This window comes from Rhea pennata, chromosome 1 (assembly GCF_028389875.1).
Source record: "Rhea pennata isolate bPtePen1 chromosome 1, bPtePen1.pri, whole genome shotgun sequence".
Taxonomy (NCBI): domain Eukaryota; kingdom Metazoa; phylum Chordata; class Aves; order Rheiformes; family Rheidae; genus Rhea; species Rhea pennata.
In genome coordinates this window covers 35,687,865-35,713,802 of record NC_084663.1, presented here as the reverse complement: position 1 = coordinate 35,713,802, position 25,938 = coordinate 35,687,865, and positions in this window count along the sequence as shown.

The following is a 25,938-nucleotide window of genomic DNA, read 5'->3' as shown; positions in this document are numbered from 1 at the left end:
TTTCATTGTTATTACTGAAAAAGGCCTCTGAGCCTATTCTCAATATTTTTTGCCTTTATAGCATTTTTTCATACAGTTTTATATATCTTTTTACCTATCTTTCAGGTTGGTGATGTTCACCTTTTTTGTCATCCAAGCATTACTGCGTGTTTATTTTAATGATGACATAAATTTAAGTCTAAATAAAAATAAATTAGCTCATATTATCAAAATGCTTTGTAGTATCACTGTCTTCATTCTCCCTGCTTGGAAAATGGCTGAAGTATGCTTTAAATCTTTGAATATTATGAGTATAATATACACGTTGTCCTACTATGTTTCTATTAACAATTAAACACCATTTACAGAGAGGCATACCAGGCAGTAGTTAACATTCTTAACTACAGGATTTAGAGATTTATTCTTCGGGTATGAGAATGGAGTATTAAGGGCAGAGTGAAGGGAATGAAGAAAAATCCTGAATCTTATTTTTAAGTCTTAGGTATTGAATCCAAAATCATTTGTTCCCCATTATAAAAGGTTATTTAGGAAAAAAAGAAAAGAAAAATGAATTCCCCAAAATGCTGTTTGCAAAGCAGAGGTCACTGGGAGTTAGCTATTAAGAGAAACTTATGCAGCATCTAGGCTGTATAACTCCAGAATCAGCTGCAATGGGCATTGATGGTGATGACAATCCTCTGATTCTTCTGCCCTGCCCAACTTTCTACTCACTCCCGAAGGCTGGCTGAGTCCAGACTATGGACACTCACAGGTTCAGAAACTGTGCTGCATTTGAGCCATGCAGCTCAAAATGCGAGTCATGCTACTGTGAAGGCAAACAAAAATAATCTGATTCGGCCCCATGGTAGAGACAAATATTTAGGAGCTCTAGAGACAAAGGTTCACTTCCCAAGGAATGTGTTTTCTGTTGTTGCTATTCTTTTACACGTCCAGTGATCATTCCTAAAATATTAACATATTCCCCAGATTAAGATCTAGAACTTTAGTTGTCTCCTTCCCCTAATCTCTTTCACTACCTTTCCTTCTGCCTTCTTAGTTCTTATATTCAGGACTACAGAGTTTTCTTCCAGCAGAAGACGTGCTATATTGGAAATCCAAACTACTACACCTAGAACCATTTCAGTTGTTTCTGTGCATCATGCTATGCAAAGCCATCCCAACGCTCTCAAAATACCAGATAAAAAATTATGTTTTCTTATGCTTTATTGCTGACCTAATTAGAAATAGGAAGTGCAAAAGAACTGTGGAAGTGTCTTTGTAAAACTGAAATGTAAAAGACAGAAGTTATCTACAGATTGTTTACATTTGCTTCAAAATAGATCTGCAGGGGTTGTTTCTTCACTGCTAGTTCTGTGAACTGACTGAGAAGAATTTGTTCTGGTTTACTCAGCTTGTTCCTTAAGTGTGTTCCTTAGTTCCACACTACCACTGTTGCTACTAGTTACACATTTCTTTGTATAGTACGGGAGTCTCCTAATTAAAAAGCTGCCTATTATAGCTATTTAAAATGTGTTTTCCTTTAAAAATATCTGTTTTTTCCTATAAACAAAACAACATAAACATAATGATACCACATATTAGCAGGCCATATGCTAGCCAGTGTGTTTTACATTATTCACTAGTTGAGCACCCTGCACAGGTGAAAGTAAGAATTTGAAGGCCATTAAACACAGGATTTTCTCAGCATGCAGAAACACCTGTGTTTCAGCAGTGTAATCTAATCAACTGTGAAATATTCACAGTGTTCAACAGACCTAAAATATTCTCATTTTTTTACCCATGGTATAAATGTCTAATATCTTCATAGTGGGCTGAAATATGAAGTAGCAGTGGGAAAATGTCCAAGATTGTTTAAGTTCTCTTCTCATTTCCATACTCTCTGCAAAATACATCAAGTAGTTGTTATTAGTAAACACTTCTTTGATTCTGAATGTGTATTTAGCACAGTTAAACAGCCTTCAAAGTTAATATGCAGAAAAACTTATAAATGCAATTAAAAAAAGAAAACATTAATAGAAGGTACACAAGAAGAAAAGCTTTTTGACAATCACCTTTCTTACTTTAGAGCAAAGAGCATTTTCAAAAAGTGATGCTTGCACACCTTGAGAACTGTGAAAATCTGTGATTGAAATGACAGTTCATTTATTATACATTCATCAAAGCGTGCATTTGAGAATCTATTATTAATTCAATGGTTCAGACATACCCTGTCAGAGTACCCAGGCACGTCTCACTGATGAAAAAAAATATAGAGTTTTGTTAGGCCAAAAGCAAGGCACTTTCCTGTGTTCAAAAGATGCTGGCCATTGACCCTAAGAAAATGGCTTGTATATGTCTTTTTTGAAGACTCTGTTTTAAATTGCCAGATCTTCTTTCTGTTTCTTTATTCTCACATGACCATCTGTCTGCCTGAGGTCCCATCATCTGCTTTAAGTGGTGAGGAATAAAAATAGGGAAACAAAGATCTATGTCCACATTTACAATGTGTCTATAAAGAAGTTAATATTAGTAGACTAGAAGGCTCCAGAAGGTATTGTTTGGTTCCCATATGGCAGACACAAACTGGACGAGCAGTAGATGAGATCATGTTAGCAGTAAGGTACAGAAAGGAATTTAGGAATGATGAAAAGGATAATATGGAAGAAATAACTAGAACTGAGTTTTCTTTGCCTCTGTTTTTAAATTTTAGTGTATATCAAAATTTACTTTAAGAGCTTTAAAAGTAGAGATCTGGTAAAAGAAAATAGTAATACAACTTGAAAATCAGAGTTTTTGCAAATAAAAATGCTAGAATATGACTGATAGAAAAAAAAAGAGAATAAATATTTATTACAAAATATCTCTCTCTCCAAGTCAAAAGAGGTTTTATTTGATGGTTAAGACTGTGTATACCTCTAATTAGTCCTGCTTAGCTTCTGCACAGTGACTTGTTAAAACACAACAATTTGAACAAATGTATTCTTTCTCAGAAATTTCAAATGGGTATTAAGAGAAAGACAGTTTTCCCAAACTGAAGAAATGCAGAATATCCACATATCTGAGTTTTACTTCTATCCATCCTCAAGATGCTGGTTCCCAGATCTTTAAAAGAATCACCACCTGTCTAGGTCAAAACTATACAGGACCATGAGCTGTAGAAGAAATGGAAACCTTTAAGGTCATTCATGCATTTCCAGTTCAGTAGGAGATTATAGAGCTACTGTTGTGGAGAAACCACTAAATCAATCCATATTTGTTTGACACCAGACCTTAAAGAAACCTTTTGGACATGACGGTTTGATTTCTGAATCAAGCTTAAAATTACTTGATGTTCCAGTTTTTCTGGTTCTTTCTATTTTTTTTTCTTTTCTTTCTCAGCAGCTTGTCTGATGATCTTTCTTTGTTACCCAGAGACATCTGTGTCTTTCTTAATGGGAATGCCTTTGAAGGCTTGATATTTTCCAAGGTGTAAGTATTTTTTGTCTTTTAGATACAGTGGAGTTCAGCAGCACTACTACAGTAGTACCATAGTCAAAAATTCCAACAAAGATTTTAAACCGCAGAAGTGCTTTGAAAGGATGACAGTGGCGAAGCACAGCTTCTTTGGGGTTAGGAGAGGGAAGAGCACAAAAGCAAAGAAAAGAGAATGGTGAGTGCTAGTCAGCAAAAAGTATAAAGGAAAAGTGAAACATTTTGACAAGTAAGAAAACTCCTCAGAGCAACAGAGTGAGAATAAACAAACATTTTTTTCTATTTCCTTCAGAGCACTGCCCAGGGGGAGTGCTTTGATGCAGAAACAATGTGTAGACATCTAAAGCTGCGTTGTCCTTATAGGCACTGTGAATTGGAAGAGTGAGCATCGGTGTAACCCAGAAAATTAAACTGAATCCTGTGATTTCTTTGTCTTGTGTTGCCTAACTTCTATGATTATTTACCATGATTACTAAATTGTTTGAGTGTTCCCTTTGCATGTTCTCACATCTGCAGAGCATTTCCCTTCTCTCGGTCCCCTGCTCTGAGAACAAGGCTTTTCGGGGCCACGTGAGCACCAAGCATTCAGACACAAGTTGGCTGAGAAGAGGCTGTGCCCTCTCTCCCGGGATCATCTGTCCTGCGAGCAGCATGGGGTCAAAGCACGAAGCGGTGACAGGAGCAGGCCCGGAGAGAACATTGCACTGGTGTAAGGAAAATAAATGACTGGAGCTGCTGAGCTGTGAGTGCAGGGGGCAACCCAGGGAGAGGAGCTCTCTGGACGCTGCGCTGCCAGGCAGGCTCTGATCCCAGCAGCTGCCTCGGCTGAACACGTGCTGGTCTGTCACCGCTGAGCGCTTAACCGGCCATGTTCCTCAAAAACGGCATGTGATCTTTCAACAGGAAATTTCTCAGAATTTCTTGAAGTCTAAATTGTCTTGACTCTAGTCAGCTACTGTAAATTCCGTCTAAATGCCTTTAGCTGGGTGATGCCAACCACTTCTATTTTTATTTATTTTGTTATTCTATTTATATTTTGTGCCATATTTAACTTAGAAATCAAATTCTAAATCAAGAGGAAGGGTAGCAAAATGTTTTTTTAGGAAAACAGGACTTAGCAAATCCTACTGAAATCCCTTAAGAGTGAAAGACTCACTGTGTGGCTTTGGGAGTCCATTTAATCTTTTAGTGCCTTGGTACTCAAATCATAAAATACTGCCGTCATATTTTTTTTATCTTACAGCATTGCTGGCAGTTACTTAGATGCTCTAGTGGTTAGGAGCATAAAGACCTTTAGTAAAAAAGTGGATCAATGCTTTGTAAAGGAGTACCTCAAGGATAAAGAGTTTAAAAAAGAAAACAAAAATAAAAGGCTACTTTTTCAAAGTAAGATTGATATGTAAACACCGTATAATCTGAATGGTGTTCCAGAGAATGAGATTCTCATAGGAAGCATAAGGAAAACATCCCCTTAGTAATATATTACTAGTTGTTTTGCAATTCATGACTAGTCGGTTCATTTGCATTTATGTATTTCAATATATAGTAGAGCTAACAATATTAGACACATCACATGCGGCAGTTTTTCAGACTGAATAATAGAATCTGAAATGAGGTTTAGATTTTCTGGTTAACCTCAGTGCAGAAATATTTTTATCAGATATGACTGCAGTTGTACAGAAACCCCATGAAGTTGAAAACCGAGCTATATTGGTCTGTGTTACTTTAGGTGCATTACTTTTATGTCTTGTGAGATGGCCTAATGGCCCATCATTATATTTATGTGGAAATGAATAGAACCATTCCATCAAGTTAAGGTGCTTTTTGGACAACTTTTCTGTCACATTTCCTGTTAGTCTTTATATACTTCATTTGTATTGATAAATGTTTCTTTATGCTATGTGTATCTGACCGTCAGTTGAGTACTATACAAACAAATGTTCTGAAGACAATCCATTTTTATTTAGATTAATATTTATCTCATTAAATATAAACATCATATTGCCAGTAGGCAGTAGTGCATCCTTATTTGGTGCAGTTTGGCTTTAGAGGCACACTTTCAACATATTCTTCAACGTACATTCCTACAATTAAATGTATATATGTATGTATATACACACGAACACACACACACATACATACATACACATATAAAAATATATACAGATATCTTTTAAATATGCACTTGCAATTCCTTTTTTTCAGCTAGGATAATATTAATTACTATAATATTAATTTTTAAATAAATTATACCTTTATAGTTTATAGTGTATAGTTACATAATGTGTTGAGGATTATATACACGATAAGAAGATGTTTTCCCTCTAAATACAATAATTCAAATTCTTTCAGTCTGATCTTGTAAGTAAAGTGAACTGAATTCAACTCACTGCCATGAATGCTGAAGCACTAAGTTCAAAAAGGGTCAGCATCCTAGACACAGTTTTACTGGCTTCTGCAACAACTTCTTATTTGAAGACTATTTCTACTAACTTATATAGCTTCCAAAGGGTATATATTTTTAATAGAAAAGCTTACATCTAGTTTAACTAGTTTGATAATATTACCTAGAGAATTACTTATGCACTTATTTCAGAATTAAGTTAGATCCATTTTATTTTGTCCCTAGGTACATATTGTCAATGATGAAAAAAACATTACAGAGGGAAAAATACTAGCAGCACAAATACAGTGGAACTGGTGGTTCAAATAGTGAAAACTGAACACTTTTATTTAATGAAAGCTCTTTAAAGCTTCTGTTGATAAACGAGACAAATAGATAGGGTTGCTTCAGGATTTGCAGGAGTCTCTTGCTCTTTGGAATATTGGACAAGACACAATCTAATTGCCTTCAGGTCGGCTGCTGGTATCCGTACCATGTAACATTTTTCACACACCAAATTAATGCCATCTTTAAAGTAGATAGGGTTGTTCTGTCTCCTATTAGAGGACTGTTTCATAATCTTCTTTTTCTGTATTATTTCCTTATGACTTTCAATCACAGTTTACTCATGGCCGGTTCATCTGTTCTTGTGTCATTACTGCCATTTAATTTAAATAGTTTTTTCCACTTTCTGATGTTTATCTGCCTGATTTATTACCAAATAGTAAACATTTCTTGGTGTTTGATGAAAAAGCCAAGCTCTTTCCATCCTCCTTTCTGTACGCTATACTGTAAAGGTAGCTCTTTTTTTTCAATCTCTTCCTCACTTTTACTTTAAATCAGAATCTTCAAAAACCAGGAAAAAATGAAGCCTAATCATCACTATGGACATATGGTAATTGTTAATATTTTGAAGTTCTACCTCTCAGTATTAGTGCAGTTACAGAGATCTGCAAGATGCGAGACATCACCATGCAGAATATAGACTTCATAATCTAGCCATTCAAGTTAAGCAGACGATGCATTTGTCAAATGTCATTATGTGATTTCAATCTGCAAGAACAAATTAGGCAGATCAGATATACATTTTATAATATAGACTAATGGGATTTCCACAGCAGAATGCCAGGATGTAAACTACCTCATCTTTAATTTCTCTCTCTCTCTCTTTTTTTTTTTTTTTCTTTCCCTGTGGTTAATGTAGAAATACTAGGATTTTGAGGAGCAGAGCAAGGGAAATGGAATATATATGGCGTACTAGAACACACATGTTTAAGTAGTACGTGAGGATAATATCTCATAAAAAGCTTTACATAAAACAGAAGACTATGATTAAATAGACTAGTGCTTTGATTACTAGCCAGTAATAGAGTAATATTTTAGAGTTGTCAGACATCCTTTGTACTTCCTAAAGATGATTCATTTAGAATTTGATCAGAACTTTCCATCTCAAATGTAATAGAAAACATGCAAATTTAATTGGGCTCTATATCATATGCCAAATGGAGTCACATATACATATTTATATAGAATTTGCAAAATAAAGAAACTTAAATCTGCCAGTTGGGATTAGAAAAAATAGAAAAGTAAATTGTAAATCAATATAACCATAAAATATAGAAGATGATAGGTTTTTTTCAAAGCTTTATAAACTTTATAACTATTCACTGAATTTCTACTATAGGTGTTTCTATCCACCTTAGTCAAGGAACAGCAAGATCTGTCAGATCCTTACTCATCTTCTCAGCATTTGCACTGAAAGTGCACACTAAATTGTTCAGCATACCCTTTTTAGGGTGGCATACAAGGCCAAGCTGTCAGTCTAGTTAGAACAAACATTTTAGCTCCCTTTTTTCCATGCGTGATGGATTTTCCAGACCAGTTTTCCAAATTGTACTTGCACATTCATGCAAACATCCCCACTGAAGCTAACTATACTTAAGTACAGATGAATTACTTACATAAGTAGAAGCTTTGCCTGGGGTATTTTTGTCCTGTGGAGCACAGGTGACACTGCTGCACTAGGATGCCAGTTGAAGTGGTACTGCCTGAGACCTTGACTTCTTTTGTTAGCATCATTCTGTCATTATACTGGTGGGACAGAGGAAGTAGACAAGTAGAAATGTGGATAAAAAGCGCAAAGAGAATGAAAGTGGTGAAAACAGTCTTAGTAGGAAAGTGCAGTACAGAAGTGACAATGAGAAGCTAGATGGTAGAAAGAGTGACAATTACACAGATTCAGTTTTAGGTTTTTAATTCAAATGAAATATCTCAGTAGAATACAGTCAACCAACCAACCTTCCCGCTGCCCTCAGTCAGTCCTCAGTGACTCATATTTCTCAAGAAATAGCATAGCTCCTGACATCTGTTTGGGCAGAATCTGCAATTCCATTTTCTACTCAAGAAAAACAATTTCTCCGAGTCAGGAAACCAAGCAAACATCCTTAAATTTGTTTTAAGATTATTATATTTTGCAGATCTGGTTATAAGTAGTGTTTGAACAAAAGTAGGACTTGACTCTATGGTGAAATGCAAACAGAAAAGAAATTAGAATTGGTAGCATATATGGGGCAATTGCCATATCCCCCCCCCCCATAAGTCAAATGCTATCTTGGAATGGTATAGTGTTTTCAGAAGCATCTGGGAAGTTTGAGTTTTACGCTGCTAAAATTTTCTTAATTGTTCTGAACAGCTTGCAAATGTAGGAGCTTTGCCTAAGATAAAAAAGAATATAAGAATGATGTAGCCTTAGACACCATTTATTTTTCAACCCAGAAAGGAATCCAGGCTTCAGAGGTTCCCTAAATACACAATGCTCTTAAAAGAAGAGACAGACCACTTATATTCGACAATAGTTGAATTTCACTGTGGAGGCCCCAAATTCCAAAACAACATACCTGTATTGGCTGCTTGAAGTAGATATTGTGAATTCTCTTTATCTATGTTTGGCTGGTATGTTTGTCCTTTTTTCCTCATATTCTATATAAGTGGCAAGCTTTGAATGTGACCATATTAAACCAAACCTTAATAGCTATGATTTTCAAATTATATATATTCTTATACACTATTCTAGAAGTAGAAGAGTTATATCAGAACTATAAAGTTACAAGGTAACCTTTGCCTTTATGGAAAAATACAACTGTCAAAATTAAATTATACAGATGTTGTCTACAAGACTAATAACAAACAGAATGGCATCATTAGTCACACCCATAAGATATGAAAATAAATTCCACTTCATACCAAAGTGTTGGGGAAATAACAGTAATAAAATAAGATCTCTGTTTTGTAGTGAATATTAAAGAGTTAGGGTGTATAAAAATGAACTTCTATTGATTAATGCACACATATACATACTGAACATTCACTGACTATATATATATGTATGGACATATATATATATATAATGCATGTGAATATATATATGTGTGTGTGTATGTATTTGTGCATACATAAAAATATATGTATGTATATTGGATATGCACAACATAAGAAAATATCCATGATTGTCTTTGCAAACAACTTTGTCTTATATAGTATGGAAATTAATCAGCAAGATTTGGAAAGGGCAAGAATTTTTGGACTAGTAGATGTGGGCAGCTGTGGGTAAAGTATGCGTTTCAAAAGTCTTTGTGAATGAATTTAATACGCAAAGGTCTTTGCTGCACAGAAGCTAGTGCTTTTAGTACTTTCTTTAATAATGAGGCCACAAATACTGTTCTTGCCCTGGCAATTTAGTGATAGAATTTTATTTTGGTCTTTGTGGTATGAGTTAGAGTAACTCAGTGGGGTATTTTAACACTATTTTATGGTATTTATAAAACTGCAGATCCAGAGTTGCAAATTCCACTCAGGTTGCTTTCCTCTGTATGTTTGACCTATTGGATTTAACAAATTTACTGTTCCTTGACATTCAGTACAGTACGCAAGAAAATTAGTTAGCATCCCTGTGAGGTACCGATAATCACTCTTATAAGCTTAACTTCAGCTGATGCTGGTTTAACACCCAGAGGGACTCTCTGAAAATACATCCAATTGTACAACCATACAAAAAGACAGAAGATCAAATTTTATGTGACACTGCTGAACCTAATGGAGTCACAGCGAATGTAAGTCAGCAGTGAACTTGGCTCACATATCGTACGCCTTGGGATTAGGCAATCTGTGGAGGCATCACATCAGATATAAGCGTTTCCCCACTAAAGGAAAACAACAATTTCAGTGCAGAGCATGGGTCAGCTTCCTCAAGGGGGGGTTATTAGTGTTTGGTTTTTATTATGAATGGCACTATGAAGCAATACTGGTCAGTCCAAAACACATAGACAATAAGATTAAAAGGAAAACAGTGGGAGGCATGAGGAGCCAGAATAAATTGATTCTTAAGAAGAGTAGTACCTTAAGATTTCTTTACAATTTGTACTTCACTAACCACTACTTTGTTTATTTTATTTTAAAAAAGTCAAAGTAAATATTCTTCATCTTAGAGATGTTGCCTATAGATAATTCCTTTTATAATAATGAAACACCAAGTGGTATTTTGTGTACTTGCAGAGGCATTCTCTCTAGATTTATTTCTAGAAATTATGTGTATCTACACTGTTACTTGGGCTGAACTTTCCAAAATATGCTGTCTGTGTGTATCTTAAGCCCGCAGGCCCAAACCACAAAATGATTTTATGGTAGATCAAAAAGCTCTCTTCACACTCAGTAACAGAGTTCTAAGTGAAATGAATGCAAAGTCTAACAGATTTTTCTGACGATTTCATTTGTATAGAATATTGGAAGTATTATCATTTTTATTTTAGGAGTTCAAAATGTCTTGCAAACATGAGCTTTATGGACTTTTCCTTTTTTAAAAAAACTGTGGATTTTTAGATATATAATTCTATCTTTAGAAATAATTCTGCATTTCATTCATATGTTATAATGTGCAATTCTCAGTGACTGAAACGTTTTTTTAATATTATAAAAAGTATGCATGAGTTATAGCTTCTATAAGCCATCTTAACATTTTTTTTCATGGATTCTTTTTATACCATGAACTATCAATTCCAGTACTATAGAGTACATGACACAAAACATTCATGTGAGAGGCTTGACCAAATACTGAAAATATTACTTAAAGTTAGAGAATTTTACAAAAAGGAAAACATTTTTAGATCATTGCTTAAAATCCATACATATGTGGTATACATATGTTACACAGGCTATGCCTATGTACTTGTATAGGTATATACATAAACATATACATATAACATTATATCCTTTGGGTGCAGACTGTTGAAAATTTTAAGGGATCAGGAAATTAATTTGTCAGTTTTTATCCCTCCAGTGTAAGGGAAAAACCTGGACCAAAAATGGGAATTACCCAAATATTTCAGATTCACAAAAAGAGTAACAGCCTGCTGCTGCTATCAATAATGCTATTTAGCTCAGTCTTCCTGGAGTGAATTCTATATGTGGTTAATCAGTTAATCATTAATTACCCCTGAATTACTGTAATCTTGTGACAAATATATTCATGTACATGATGTTTTCCTCTCAAAAGGAAGCTGTCTACATTATATCCTGTGTCAAAGACTTATTCTATTAAACCAATAAGTAGCTCAATGGGTAAAATGAAAGGTTCATGATTCATTTTATAGCAATTATTTCGACTTTTGTAGAGAATATGCTACCACTCTTTCCCTAGATGAATATACTGTCAGGAAGAGCATACTGAATTACCACCCTTCTCAGAAATCCCTCGTCAGCCTCAGTGCACTCTTTTTGATAATTTGTATTTCAGTAATTGCTGCTTTGGCACATTTGTAGGTCATATATAATCTGCTGAACTTGTGTTATCCAATATTCGCATAATCAATATGAAACATTAGCACATACGCAGAAGATGTATCAAAGATGTGGTCCTATTGAACATTTTTAATTACAGAGATTGCTAAAACTGCCCTTTAATCTTCTCCAGATTTTCAGATAAATAAGATTGCTACCTACATGCAACAATGACATTCTAAGCACACCAAGAAAAAGGTCTTGTAAATCAAGTCACAGTGTAATTATCCTTTAACACTAAAGTCATCTTCATTATTTACATATACTTTTAAGAAATTGTTAGGGTAAATTAATACTGAAAGCAGTCACTTAAACAAAGAGAGGATTTTTCGGTATGGAGTTCTTGGATAAGAGCTTGCTTCGCTTGCAGAGGAAGGCATGTGCTGATCTTTTCCATTAAATAGCTTCTTATTCATGGATGTTACTTTACCCACGAAGGTCTTGAACTTGCTCCAATAAAGTCAATTGGAGTTTATCTTCTGTACAGATATAGTGGGTCTGGCAGCTAAACTAGTCTGAAATTGCTATCCCCACTTTGACACTGGAGTCAAGAATTTGTAGGCCTGATTGTAATAAATTATGATAACAATCTCTTAAGGACTCATAGTGCCATTTGTATTAATTGTGGGTTATTTTGAAGTCCTTATATAGTTAAGAAATATAATTTGAAGCATCATTTGAAATGAAGGTTTGGAAATATTTATTATATTCTCTTCAAAATAGTGTTTTTCATCAGATTCAAGTTATAGAAAATGTCCATTAAATTATATGGTAATCAGATTACTGAAACCGATCACAAATTCAGTGTATATAACATATGCAGGGATATCTACTGGGTACATTTCTAGTGTTATTAGAATGAATTCATAATGAATAATTAAGGTTTGAAACTTAAAATGAGTTGTCTCTCATTATTTTAAAAGTGTCCAACCATTAGGAATTCATTCAGCATTACTGCATAAGGAGTTATATGGTTTGTACAAAAAACTAAGCAAAGCTTTGAACAATGCATTTATTTGTTATCCTACGAAATGTTATTGTGGAGTAATAAACTTCCTAACAGCCTTAATGTACTACACATCATGCTTTTCAGAAAGCAAAAAGAATTTTAAGGAAAACCTAATGCATACATGATTTTAAGGCCTGTTAAGTGAATAACAATAAAGCTTATTTCACCGAACTATGTGGTTGTGGTTGAAGATTGCATTGGAAAAATGTAGAGGAAGAGGAGTGAGAATGATAAAGTCTTTCATACATTTACTGAGTGGTAGTAAGGGCAGTGACCTAAAATGGGATCAAGGCCCTGCTGTTCTTGTTTAGAGTAATTTTTGCTTAGAAATAAGCAAAAAAAAAAAAAAAAAAAAAAAAAAAAAAAGAATTTATATTTCAGTAAATCCACTAACATCCTATTCTTCCACATCCCTTATATCTGGGCTGGTACGCTCTCCTTTTTTTAGGGGGTGTGTACCCACGGATTGGGACATAACCTACATTGGTAAATGCTCTTGGATCTGATTCCTCATATTGAACAGCTATTGACTGTTTCACACATCAAAATACATATGCTTCATAACATCTTTCCAGGTAAGGAACTTCAATTATTTTAATTAAAGGATGGACATTTCAACAAAATTTGTGTAATGTAATTTGTGTAATTTGTATAATGAATTGCTGTAGTTGAAGTGTAGAATGAACATAAAGGTTGAAAATTCAAAGTTTCTATGAAAAGAAATTGTCAACAGTCTAGTCAATGTGCTCTCTGTGCTATATAATATAATAATATTTCCATTAGATGAGAAGTCTTTCCAGAAGTTTCAGTTAACCACTGCTTTCTACTACAATGCACTATTTTCATATGCCTGTGCTTTTACCCAAATTTAACTGTATATACAAAAATATATTATATTTGTTTGCCTCAGTCTGACTTTTGAAAGAAACATTTCAACAGCAATCATCAGTCAGCCTTTCCCTCAGTAAAAATAGGAGGAAACACATTTCTTTCTGAATATACAGAAAATTTGAAAGCTGTGAGTAAAGTGGAATTTTATTTCAAGATATGTTCCTTCTTGTTGCTTCAAAATTTTACCCATATTTTTAATTACTCATATGATCAAGTTAGAGATTTTGAAAAATCTCTCTGCGCATGTTTAGCTGTTCTTTGATAGACTGTAGAGAAACTACCTCTCAAAGCATTTGCCATGATCTTTATACTTCAACCTAAATCTCAGTAGCCAAGCAAAGGTTTTTCTCTCTCTTTTTTTTTTTTTTTTTTCTTTTTTTCTGTAAATGACTGATGGGTTATACCAAACTGAATACCAAAACCAAGACCAGACGTGTGATACGAACAATATGACACCACAGTAAGATGCAGGAAGCAATGAATGAGCTCTGTCTATACCGCAAGTTGGTCAGCCTTGAGCCACCTCTGAACTGAAAGCCGTCTAAGAAAAGTTAGCACAGCCCTAGTCACCACAGAGAAGCTTGGCTCAGAAAGATTGTACAGAAAAAATCAGTATGTTTATTTGTTGGCTCACCTCTGACTTGTTGTTCGGAGACATGCAAAGTACTCACACGCATAATAGCCACTGCAAAAAAATGCAAAAAAACAAACAAACAAACAAAAAAACTTTAGAGTATTTCCAAAGTTTAGAAAACAGTGATTGCTACTATCTACTAACGTCTACATGGATACTAACACATAACACAAAACATGCATATGTTTTGATTTTCTAATGTGTTTTCTAATTTTAAGTGGTAGTCTTCATAATTAACATTTCAAAACATTGTACACATGAAATATATACATACATATACATATATACATATGCATACATACACACATACACTCATATATATATTTATAGTGCGTACATTTATTAGGAATAGAGTCAGTCAGGTTATCCATATTTTATTTCTGTTTTGTGACAATATCCAAAATAGCTATTGAAAATGAGCTGATTTTTAGTCACAAATAGTTGACAATTTTCTCTGACATGCATGGACTAGCCTCAATATTAAGTTTAATAAATAAATTTTCTATGATTTAATAAGTACAATTAAGAGCTAATTTTGATAGAATAAAGTGGATAGAGGCAAAGATGTTAACAAGACCTGCCAGTTTATTATAGTAACAGTTAAATGTGATTTGGAGTTTCAAGTAGTTGCTCAAACAAATAGCTGCCATATGCCAAAATATATTATTTTCTTAACTGTTTATTAATAGTAAAAAGGGGAGAGAGTAAAGCATATGAAGTATAGAGCATTAAGACTTTCACTTTGATTACAGTCCTTTTTCCTTTTTTGGTAGTTCATGGAAAGTTTTACAAGGAAGGAAGAAACTTATTTTATGTTTTAAGATAATATTAATTATATTGGGAGGAAAAGAAAATAAATGTTAGTTAAGACAGGCTGAAGCTGTTACTGTGCATGCTGCTGTGGCCATTGTTGCCACAGAAATATTAAAATTCTGCCTCCTTAAGAAAAGATTGTTTATAAAGAAAAGAGAAACAGAGCAGTAGAAATAAGTTTCAGAATGAAAAGCATGTAGGAGAGGTAAGAACACATGAGCGTTGTAGGTTTTGTTTGATAAGCAGGTGGCAAAGGTATCTTTGAATTCTTCTGGTCAACTTGGATGAGTTTCTGTTTGATACTGAGACTCTAAAATTACATTTCCACTCATGAGTTAAGCATCCCCCTCCCCACTGGTGTTGGTGGAGACTGAGTTCACACAGTCGGTGGATCCTCGGGACCATTTCAGTCATCACCTACTAGGCATCAATGGTAGGGAGAGTGTCTTCCTGACAGCAGGGGTGTCCTTTCCATTTCTTATTTTGTTCATCAGCTTGGCTACATTTCATGCCAGTTTGATTTATTTCACACTTGTTCGCCAGATTTGCTAGATAATGATTGACTTTTTCTGTGGAATAGTTCCGTCTTCCTCTCTTAAAATTTGTTGAATTTATGAACTAATTTATGTAGCAAGCTAATCTGAATGTTTATTACCTTGAGCAACTCTGAGAGTCAACCTCCATATAGTAATATTCCTGGCTTGTAATATTTATAATAATAACCCTGGTCCTCTGTGCATCTTTTCTACCTAGCAATTAGACAAATTTTTTATCATGAAAGCACATACATTTTTAATGTACGATATAGACTCACATTCAAAAAAAGAAGGCAAATAGAGCCAAATATTTTCTTGAGTCTTTCTTTTCAGCATACCTTCTGTATTTTCATTAGCTTCTGTCTTGGATGTTTGTTGTATAAACACTATTATCATGAAAATTCAGTAGAAATTACTGTTGAATTTAGGAGTCCATAAAACAATATTGCTATATGTTGAGAGCTATTTTTGCTGTCTTTAGAAACAAATGAGCCTCTGCCTTTTCTGTTGACATATGCACAGAAATGTATTTTAAAACACACACTAAGAAAGGTCCATTTATGATAAGTTTTGTTGCTAAGATATGAAGTCAACATTCCTGTTCTGCTTGAATTGGTTTGCACTAGCTGCATGAATTGTACATGCAAGAAAAGGGCAAAAAAGCTATTTACTAAACATAGTTTCAGCTACAGCAACTGTTTATAATTTTAGAAAAGACCAGGAAATTTAGCAGCGTTAAATTTTGAACAATGTAGAGTTTCCACGTGGTAATTGCTGGGGAGAGGCAAGGGCAGAGAACTGCCAGGGAAAGACGACTGTGAGGAGCTGCTCTTCTTGCAGCTTTGGCAGTACGAATGCTCTGAGGGCAGCGGCAGCTCTAAGGAGGCCGACTGAAGTAGGTAGAGGAGGAGAACAGGGGGTCAAAGGAGGTGACTATGTGGAAGACAGAAGCAGCAGACGAAATTCTGTGTTGAAAATAGTCATTTCACACAAAATCTTTCCTACGTCTCAGGGACACTTCCTTTGAAAGTTATTCCTTCCCAGACAGAGAGAGCTCTGTAACCAATACCTTGGTTTCTGATGGCCAAAACCCAGCTTTAAAAGAGAAAATATGGCTTGGTATCTCCTCCTTCTTACTTTACCTGGCAATTGCTCGTTGTTCAAAAGACTCTCTAGCTGCAGCACGTTAGTGAACTACACCAGTCGTGTTATAGTTGGTGCACAGAAGGTGTTCGGGTAATCTGGAATGGAGGCATGGCTGGAGAGTGGATTATCAGAGGACAGCAAGTGTTATCAGAAATGATTCAGCCCAGGGCTCATTAAGATAGAGACAGAGTGCAAAGAAGTGCTGTGCAGAAAAGGTTCAAACTCCTTCATTATGTTCTTGACTTAGACACATGATGAAAGGTCCCATATTGCCAACTGCGCTCGTAACCCCCTTTGCAGAAGTGCTCCTGAGTTTCTCTTAGCCAGATGTGCGTACGGCCTCTGAGTGGCTGTTGTGATGGGGTAGAAAGGATGCTGTCGGGTGGAGATTGGAGGGAAGCTCGCTTAAGACCGTTAAAACTATAAGGGGTTTATGAAGACGCAAGCCTCAGTGAAGCAGTGTAAGTGTTTACCGTGCCTGTACGCCAGGCTGACAGAGCTGGTTTGCCTGCTGTTTACCTATTGCTATGCTCGGGCGGCAGCAAGGCTGCTGTACCAGAAGTGGGTCATATTTGAAAATTCAGGGCAGTGGAGTTTGGGACTTCTGCGTGCAGGCAAGTAAACTGGCTCAGTTACACCAGCAGGGAGCCCGGCTATTTGGGCGGATACAGAAATTGGTTTGTTAGAGTTTATGAAAGAAGTGAGACAAAGACAGGACAAGGTGAGCTTAGAAAGTCCAGTGAAAGGGTAAACTATGATCGATCGTAATGTTTTAAGTGTGGATCAATACTAGTAACTTTCTCTTCATTTTTCTTCTACTAGAGAGCACTCAAACCCTATCTTCTCCTATCCCACAAGAATAATTAAATTCTACACAATAGATTACACATCCTACAAATATAGAGTACTTTACCACCATACTGAGATAATGATTTAATTCTGGCTTACAGAAAAGGACACTGCCTTCTCAATCAAAAATAGTATTTCCAGCAGTAGTTCTTTGCAGCACCAGACTATCCATGTAGAACTCTGTTTATTTGGATCTAAGAGGATCACAGCACAAGTTCTCTCTTCAGGCTTCAGTGGTATAATATACATTTACAATGCAAAACTTCCATATTTACTTTTGCTGCTCAACCTGCTGAACTTGCTTCTTGCCAGCTGCTATACTGAGGATCAAGTATATTTTCAGAATCCCATTTATTTGCTGTTAAAATTGAGACAACTTTTACTTTCTTTTTCATTCATAACATCTTACAACTTCACATCTTTTAAATCTTTCTGTATGAAAAAATTCTGTTCATGCAGCTGCATGAAGGTTAGAAAATCCTGAAACATGCTCTGGGTTTTTCTGATCCCTTAGGTTTTTGTCCTCTGCTTTATGCCTTCACAGCAGTGCTAAATACTGTTGCGCTACAGTCAAACAGAAAAAAAAAAATTAGACAATTAAATGTGAGAAAGTTTAGCATCTAAGCTGGAGGTGACCTGTAAGAAGATCTTGAAGAGAATTCAGAAGTATTTTAAAGGGAGGAAGAATTACTTTATTATTATTATTATCCTACTAGCAATCAGAGTTTGTTTTGGTAAAGACTCGGTAAATACTTTAATGACAGGAAACTGACAATGAATGTAATCTAGGAAAGCAATCAGTGTGTCAAGAGATAGGGTTGTTTCAGATTTTTGCTGTTATTCATCTGAGCTACTTGATCAGTATCACGTAACATAGACCGGGACGGACCATTTCCAAGCAGCCTTTCATAAAGTTTCTCTAGTACGATCAAGTTGGGGATCCACATCCAGATTCAAACCTGCATAAATTCCAGAGCTTTTGGTCTGGTCCCAGCAGTGCTGTTGTAGAACTATTTTCTTCCTGTTTTTTTCCACTGCTACAATCAGACTTGATTGACTAGATCAGTCATGCTATTCTCAAGACAAGTATTTTTTGAGTTTCTACTACTGTTTGAAGAGATTTTATCTTATTTTTAATATTTTAATTAAAATATTAACAAACCTAAGAATTGTTGAACTCTTAAGTCTTCATTTTTTTTTTCTTTTCAGTTAAAAAATTAATCCTATACAACCCTTAGATGCTGAGGGACACAGGGCTTTCCGGATCTAGTTACAATTTCATTCCCTTAGCAAAGTGCCCAGCCACCCTGGCCCCTAAGAGATACGCAAGCCACTAGGCACAGCTGCTGTGAAAAAGAATTACCTTAGGAAACCCGTGCTACCCTACAGATAAATGTTCTAATGAAATAAATTTTCCTTATAGTACACATACACTCAATGTGTTTTTTTCTTTTCTTTTATTAGACTTACAATTTTACTTTCCCAATGCATATTTTTCTAAGATGACATATTTGCTGTCCTATTCTTCAAAGTTAGTATGTATCAGGGGGTTTTGGGGGGAGGGACTGAAACAAACAGTGCCAACTGCACAACACAGATGAATAGCTTAGTACAGAAGCTTTATCAGCTCACATCATTTGTGTTTTTAGAAGGTTTATGGCATTTTTTTACTTGTATAAAAATCAAATATGCAGTGTGTGCTGTTAATATTCTGTGATACTTTGCCTTTAAGAAAGCTTGCATCTATTAGCTGGGTCTGTTGGCTTGTAGCATCAACTTGAAATAATCCCTTCAACCTTCCCTGCATATAAAAGACTACAGACCAAATTATATTGGTTTATTTTGCCGGGAGAAGAAGGCCTCTTCTTTCAGAGAGCAATAGGGGAGTACTTTATTGGGCTGTTTGATGAAAGCGAAACGAGAGGGAATGGATATCTATTCTGTTCCATACTGTAGTTCGAAATGCAGATTTTGTGAATATTCAGCATTCACATTTCTTAAAAGTTCTCTTAGCTGATTTTACGCTTGCTCAGCAAATGGGAGAAATAATGCTTCATTTTTTTTCCTGTTCTTGTGAGCAGCAGGCCCATTAAGCACACAGTAATATGTGGCTAATTAAGAATGTTGCAGCCCACAGAGTCCATGATGTCTCACTTCAATACATCTCACTTCAGTGGGAACAGCAGTGTTTTGTTTAGTATCTAATTTGAGAATCTGCTTGACATGATGTGTCTCACACTGTCCTAGATATTCAAGGAATCCCTTGACCTTCACAAAAGCAGATAATTATTCAAAATCTCCCATTGTGTATCTTCAACATTTTTGAACATGTCTGTGACTGGAAGGTGAGGAGTAGGTGTTTTCTCCACTAGGATTCTTAATGAACAACAGTATATAATGAGACCTCCAGATGTTTTAGAACCCTAAGACATCAATTAAGTTATATTTCTGAAGTTTTTCTTTTGTCTAACCACCAATTTCATGCACACATACTTCCCCTTCTTTTATCAAACTGTCCTGAGAGGAATATTAATACTGATCTCTCTCACAGCTTAAAAAATACTTAACGAACATTTATTCTGTTAGGTATAAAAATACAGGCCTAAATTAGCTCTTTCTTCAGCTGTAGTGTAATGTTTTTCCTTGTTCTGCTAAAAACAAACAATGAAGTAATTAAAAACCAAGACCAAAACAAACAACAACAAACTAAAACCATATCTAAACATATGGACTACACCTAAAGGAAAAGCTTCCACTGTGAATTTAAAATAAATGCAGGTAAGTAAAATCAAATATTTAAATAGTAATTATTTATAGGTTTTGCAACTGTTGTAACTGTGGTTGTATATCAATAACTCCAAGTAGCTTAGATTTAATGAAAGAAGGCATTTCGTCCCAGGATCAAGATACTTTTTTGTTTGTTTTTTTTTGTTTGTTTGCTTTGGGATCAAATCTAGCATATGTTATATTAATTTTTTAAGAGTTCTGCAATCATATTAACTAACTCTGGAGAAAAGAATACAACAAGAATATTTAGAATAATAAATCCTTGTCTATAAGCTCTAGCAAAAACATTGTCACTTATAAAATGATAAAAGGTCCTCTAAGCATAAGGTGTAAAACACCAAACATGTCTGTGATTATTTTGTAAAATTATTGCAACAAACTTCCTATAAATGAATAAGTACTAATGAACATTGAAATTAAAGAAGCATAGTATCCTATGAATTTGTGTCCCATGGTTGATTAGGTTTTGTATCTAGCAATAAGAAATCTCCCAAAGACACTTTTTGTTGAACAGACATGTTCTTATTTGCAGAAAGCTCTTTGTAGTATAAGGAGTGAACTTCTACCCATTTCCTCTCCATGGGGAAACAAAAATGTCTCTTTTCCTGGCCACCTATTTTCACAAATCTTGTGGGAAGTTGACTATCTAAATGGTTACCTAATGCAGTCAAGTTGCATCAAACTCAAACTCAATCCAATAAGTTATAGAATTTAACATATAGAGGATGGGAGTTCCGTGTACTAAGACAAGTAGGAATAATATTGCAAGAATGTATTATACTATACAAATACATGAATAACAACTAAAATATTTTCATTAAAAAAAAAAAAAAGGCATTACAGTTATTGTCAAAAATTTGGAAAGCAATCCAGAATAAGGTGAGGAGACCAAAGCCAGACTCAATCCCTACTCTTTCTTGGAATAGTCCAAATAAATTAAGTTCTACATTGTATCAGAAGTTAAAAAAAAAATCTATTTCCAGCAGCAATTAAATGGTTGGTGCAAACGTTGAAAGACAATGTTGTTAGGACATGAAATATAAAGATAAAAGAATAATGAAATAACTGTGCAAGAAAAGGAACTGGGTTTACTGTGGAGCTCTTTTATAACAAGTTGCAGATTCCCACTGGATAGTTTTCTTTTAGTGGGAGGGGCATTAAATAAATTTTACTTTATACTTTATTCATTTTTATTACATTTTTAGACCTATGTTATGTTTTAAACTACAGCTTATTTTTCAGTGGTTAATAATTTCTGAGGTTGGACTAATCAGTATTAGGCTTTGTAGAACAGGCAAAGGGAATTTCATTTTGCCAAAATTTATGTTAATATACTCTATTGTTTTGTTTCTCTAACCACTCCTTCATGAAAAAACAGAACAAAGTAAATAAACTAATTTTATCTATTCACATTGCTTCCAGAAAACACTTGATAATACTTTATTTATATGCAAAATATCTTCCAAGATCTAGCCATTGCTATAGTGAGAAAATACAGCTAGATGTTTGACCTTTACATCAAATCTTCCAGGTTACCTGGAATTAGAAAAATTCCAATAGGCATAAAGGCATTGCTTTACTCTTATAGCCAGTCATTAATAGTTGCACAAAATCAGGCATTTTTTTGACTCTATCTACACTGATAAGTTTTGTGTCACCACAGGGGCCGGTTTATAAAGCACCGCAGTTCATGCTGGGGCCCAACATTTAAACCCTGCGTGTGTTTAGGGGTGGTGCTAGCCGAGATTAGCCCTAGCCTGGTCCTCAAGAAAGAATACCCATTAGTGGAGAACTCCTGGAGCTCGTCTTTCATTTTAGTTTCATCTAAAATAAATCCTGTTCACATGCTCCAAGGCAGCTACATAGTGTGAACCAAAGCACAGTAAGTGAGGGCAGCTGCAAAATAAAAAGTGTAATTCCTGATCTGGACTGAAATGCTAACCTAAATGTACCCTCTGGGAATACATACATTTGAATCAAGTTCTTATAGCATTGCTGTTACTCTTGTATTTGGGTAACTGGGCGATTAAATAGATCCTTTCTGAAAAAGATCTGAATATACTTACATAATAGAAAGAATATTTAATAGAAAATGAAAAAAAAATCACATAAAAATGGCATTAACACTCTGTTTCAATGTTTGACCCATCTAGCCCAGTCTTGCATCTATGGTAGTGTTCAGAACCTGGAAATGAAAATTAAAGGAATAAGCAATCCATAGGCAGAGCTCTCTACTCACCCTTTCTTCTATGATAAACCTCTCCTTTATTTGTCTGCATAACTGTTTTGATTATTTATTCAAAGAGGATTTTCTTTTTAAAACCCCATACCTTTTGCCCATATTAGCTGATAGCAGCAAAAGCCATACTTTCTATTCTTAAGGGCACCGTACTGCTGATGTGTTTTTAAGTGTGTTTTTTTTCAATTTTATTGAATATCTCTCATCCTGGTATAAAAGAAGGGCAAACAGAAACATAATTAATCTTTCTGCTTCTTTCATTTTTACTTTATAACTGAACCATTTCCCCATTTGACCCTTTTATAATCAAAATTTGGATTTCATGAATATATGCAAACAAGCTTGCACACTATTTGCTCAGCTGTAATCACTGGCAGGAAACATCACCATGAAATGTGAATTTAGGTAAAGTGCGGCGTCTCTGCAATCAGAAAGAACAGAGGAATTCTCCAGAGCTGAACATTACAGCTGGAAATTTATTTTAAGCAATGGGATTTTTTTATGGAACTAGAGTACTCAGAATCAAAGAGATTTTTGGATCAGAATAAAATGATCTGTATTTTTTTAAAAAGACTGATAAGAAGAAGTAAGAAGAAACCTTTTTTGTAGTCAAGGGTATTTTGACAAAATGTAGGGCTCCTGGACTTTACCTTGGGAAAGTTAAGTAGCTTTCTTGTATTAATTTATTTCAGATATGAAAACCTTTAAAATTCAAGTGAAGGATATTTAAAAAATAAAATCATACAACCTAAAAATTTTTAAATTCTTTTAATGATAAAATACATTTGCATATTCAAAAAAAAAAAAAATAAATGATAAGCAATTTGTACTATCTACCGTATTAGTTATTCACAGTAGTAATAAGTAGAAGTAATACCATATTTAATTTAATTTAACTCAATGTTGTTGTCTCAATTTATCTAGCTACTGAAATTTAATCACTTGTAAAAGAGGACCAACATTTGATTAAAATTGAGACTAATTAATAGTTTCAGTTGTTGGTTGTATGAATGATGCAGGTTTTTCACGGAAAAAGAGTTAGAGAGTTAAAAAATCCACTTAAAACATTGCCTTAGGAACATTTCCTTCAATTAAAACTGTTATCATTGGTATGGAAACATATTATTGTATTAAACAGTGGGTAGAATTGTTGCCTGTACTCCTCCTCCATCATACACACAGAGACAACCAGAGAGAGAGAGAGAGCAGGCAGTGCTGGTATTGAATTTACTCTCAGGAATCTTCCCGCTCCATCCATTCCATTTCACACGTGCTAGTGCTCACCAGGCCACCTCGTGCACGAGCTGCGATTACCCTCTGAGGGGCGGAGGAGGTTTCATAAATCCTGTAAGAGAGCAAGAGATCTACTACGCCATTTTTCTTTAAGTTCAAAGTTGGAAATTTCAAAGTTGCAATTTCCTGGCTCCAAAACAGGGATACCCTTAACCCCAATATTTTTTTCCTCAAACAAAACTTCTTGCATCACAGGAGTTAAGAAACTAGCTCTAACTGGAGCGGGGTCCTTACAGAGCTCCAGAGCTCTCAAAGGATTTTTTCTCTCCCCCTGGAATAATGAGAGATTTTGAAAACCCAGCAATTTACTCCTATTTCAATAAGAGACCCAGAGTTTGATTCCATTAGAAATTACTGAGAACAAATGATTGGAGAATGGAAGGAAAAGATGAGAGGACTAAGAATGAAACACAATTTTCACCTGCTTTTCCTCATAATTTTAAGATGGAAAGTTTCAGAAGGTCAATTTTGGAAGAGACAATTACTGTAAGAGAAAATAAGTATAAACTTTTCCATTTGAAGAAGACACTTTAAAAACAAGGTTTACTAAAAAAAAAAAATCATACACACCACATGAAGTCTCATGGTGATTATTCTATAGTGCAGCATTAAAAGCTGATTTGCATAAAAGTATAAAGATGAGTTCAAGATAGAAAGCAGATTATTGAGATGGTGGGGTGAAGAAGTGAAGAAATATTTAGAACTACTCACTCAACTGTTTCTAGGTATTCATGAAGGTTATATCTGAAAACAGAGAAAGATTTAGTAGGTCTGAATAACTACCAATTTTCTCACAGATGTACTACAGATGGGATAATATAAAAGTATCATAAAATGAAAGTTTTGTGCCATTCTCTGATGACATGGATACTTGCCTGTAGAAAATTCCAGCAGCTTGTTGAGAAATCCATTTGTGCCTTTGTCAGTCTGATTTTGGGTACCGTGTGCACTTTTTTTTTTTTCCTTACTATTCAGTTACTTAGAAGTTTCATTAAATTGATCAAATTTGGAAACTGGAGACTTTCTGGAGAGAAAATTAAGTTATGAATTTGTTATTTGGCTGGTGAAGCACCAGCTGTTCAAGAGCTGGATTTCCCCATCTTGTGGGACCTACGACTACAACCAGCTGACCTAGAGAGTTACACAAACATTGTAATAGGTTCTATCAATTGTTTGGACACACCGAATAGTTTAATTAGAAAGATGTGATGATATTCTCTCAGTTATTTATGAACCTTAAAGAGGAAGGTTTCCATCATTGTCAATATGATTGTATTTCACAATTGCAAAAATTTTGGACCTTGTGCTTTCTCTGGGAGATATGAAGGAATGACATCACCTGAGAAAGACATTACTTACAGAAGATTCGCAGAATACTTAGGCTTCTGACTTGTCTTCTTTATCCTGGCTGTTTTTCATACTTAATGTGCCTACAGTCAAAAGCAGAAGGTATCAGAGGGCATAATGACAACCTTTCTCCCCCTCTCTTATTTATTTATTTTTCAAAGCATAACATTATATTATTCAGTATGTCATGAAGATTTTCTGCTTCATTAAAACTGGTTGATAAAGAGGTTTTGATTTCTTGGTCAAGTTTTCCCTTGACCTGAAAAATAAATTATTGAAGGGCTTTTGTTATTTTCTTCTCTTTAAGAGCAAAAAGGGAGAGGAATTTGTGCATCAACATGAAGTGTTTCACTCAAAATAACAAAAATATAATTTCAAAACAAACTGATTCCTTTTCATGAAATGTCAAAACACATCACTGACAATTTTCAAAAATTCCCTGCTTTTCTACAGAAACTATTTTGCTACTGAAACATAAATTGCAAGTAGTTTTGCTTCTCCTGCAACTCCACTTTTGCAGGTTTATTGCCTGTTTAAAATACCATACCCAGCTATAGTCCTTATGTATCTGGGAAAGGTTTTTATTTCAGGTATGTACCAAACCGGATTTATTACTTTTAGCCAAGGCTAATTTCACTGATTCCTAAAAAACTGTGGCTTCTCTCTCTCACCAAATAAAAACTAAAAATAAAATAAACATACAGCTACTTCTTTAGCCCTTCCCCCATT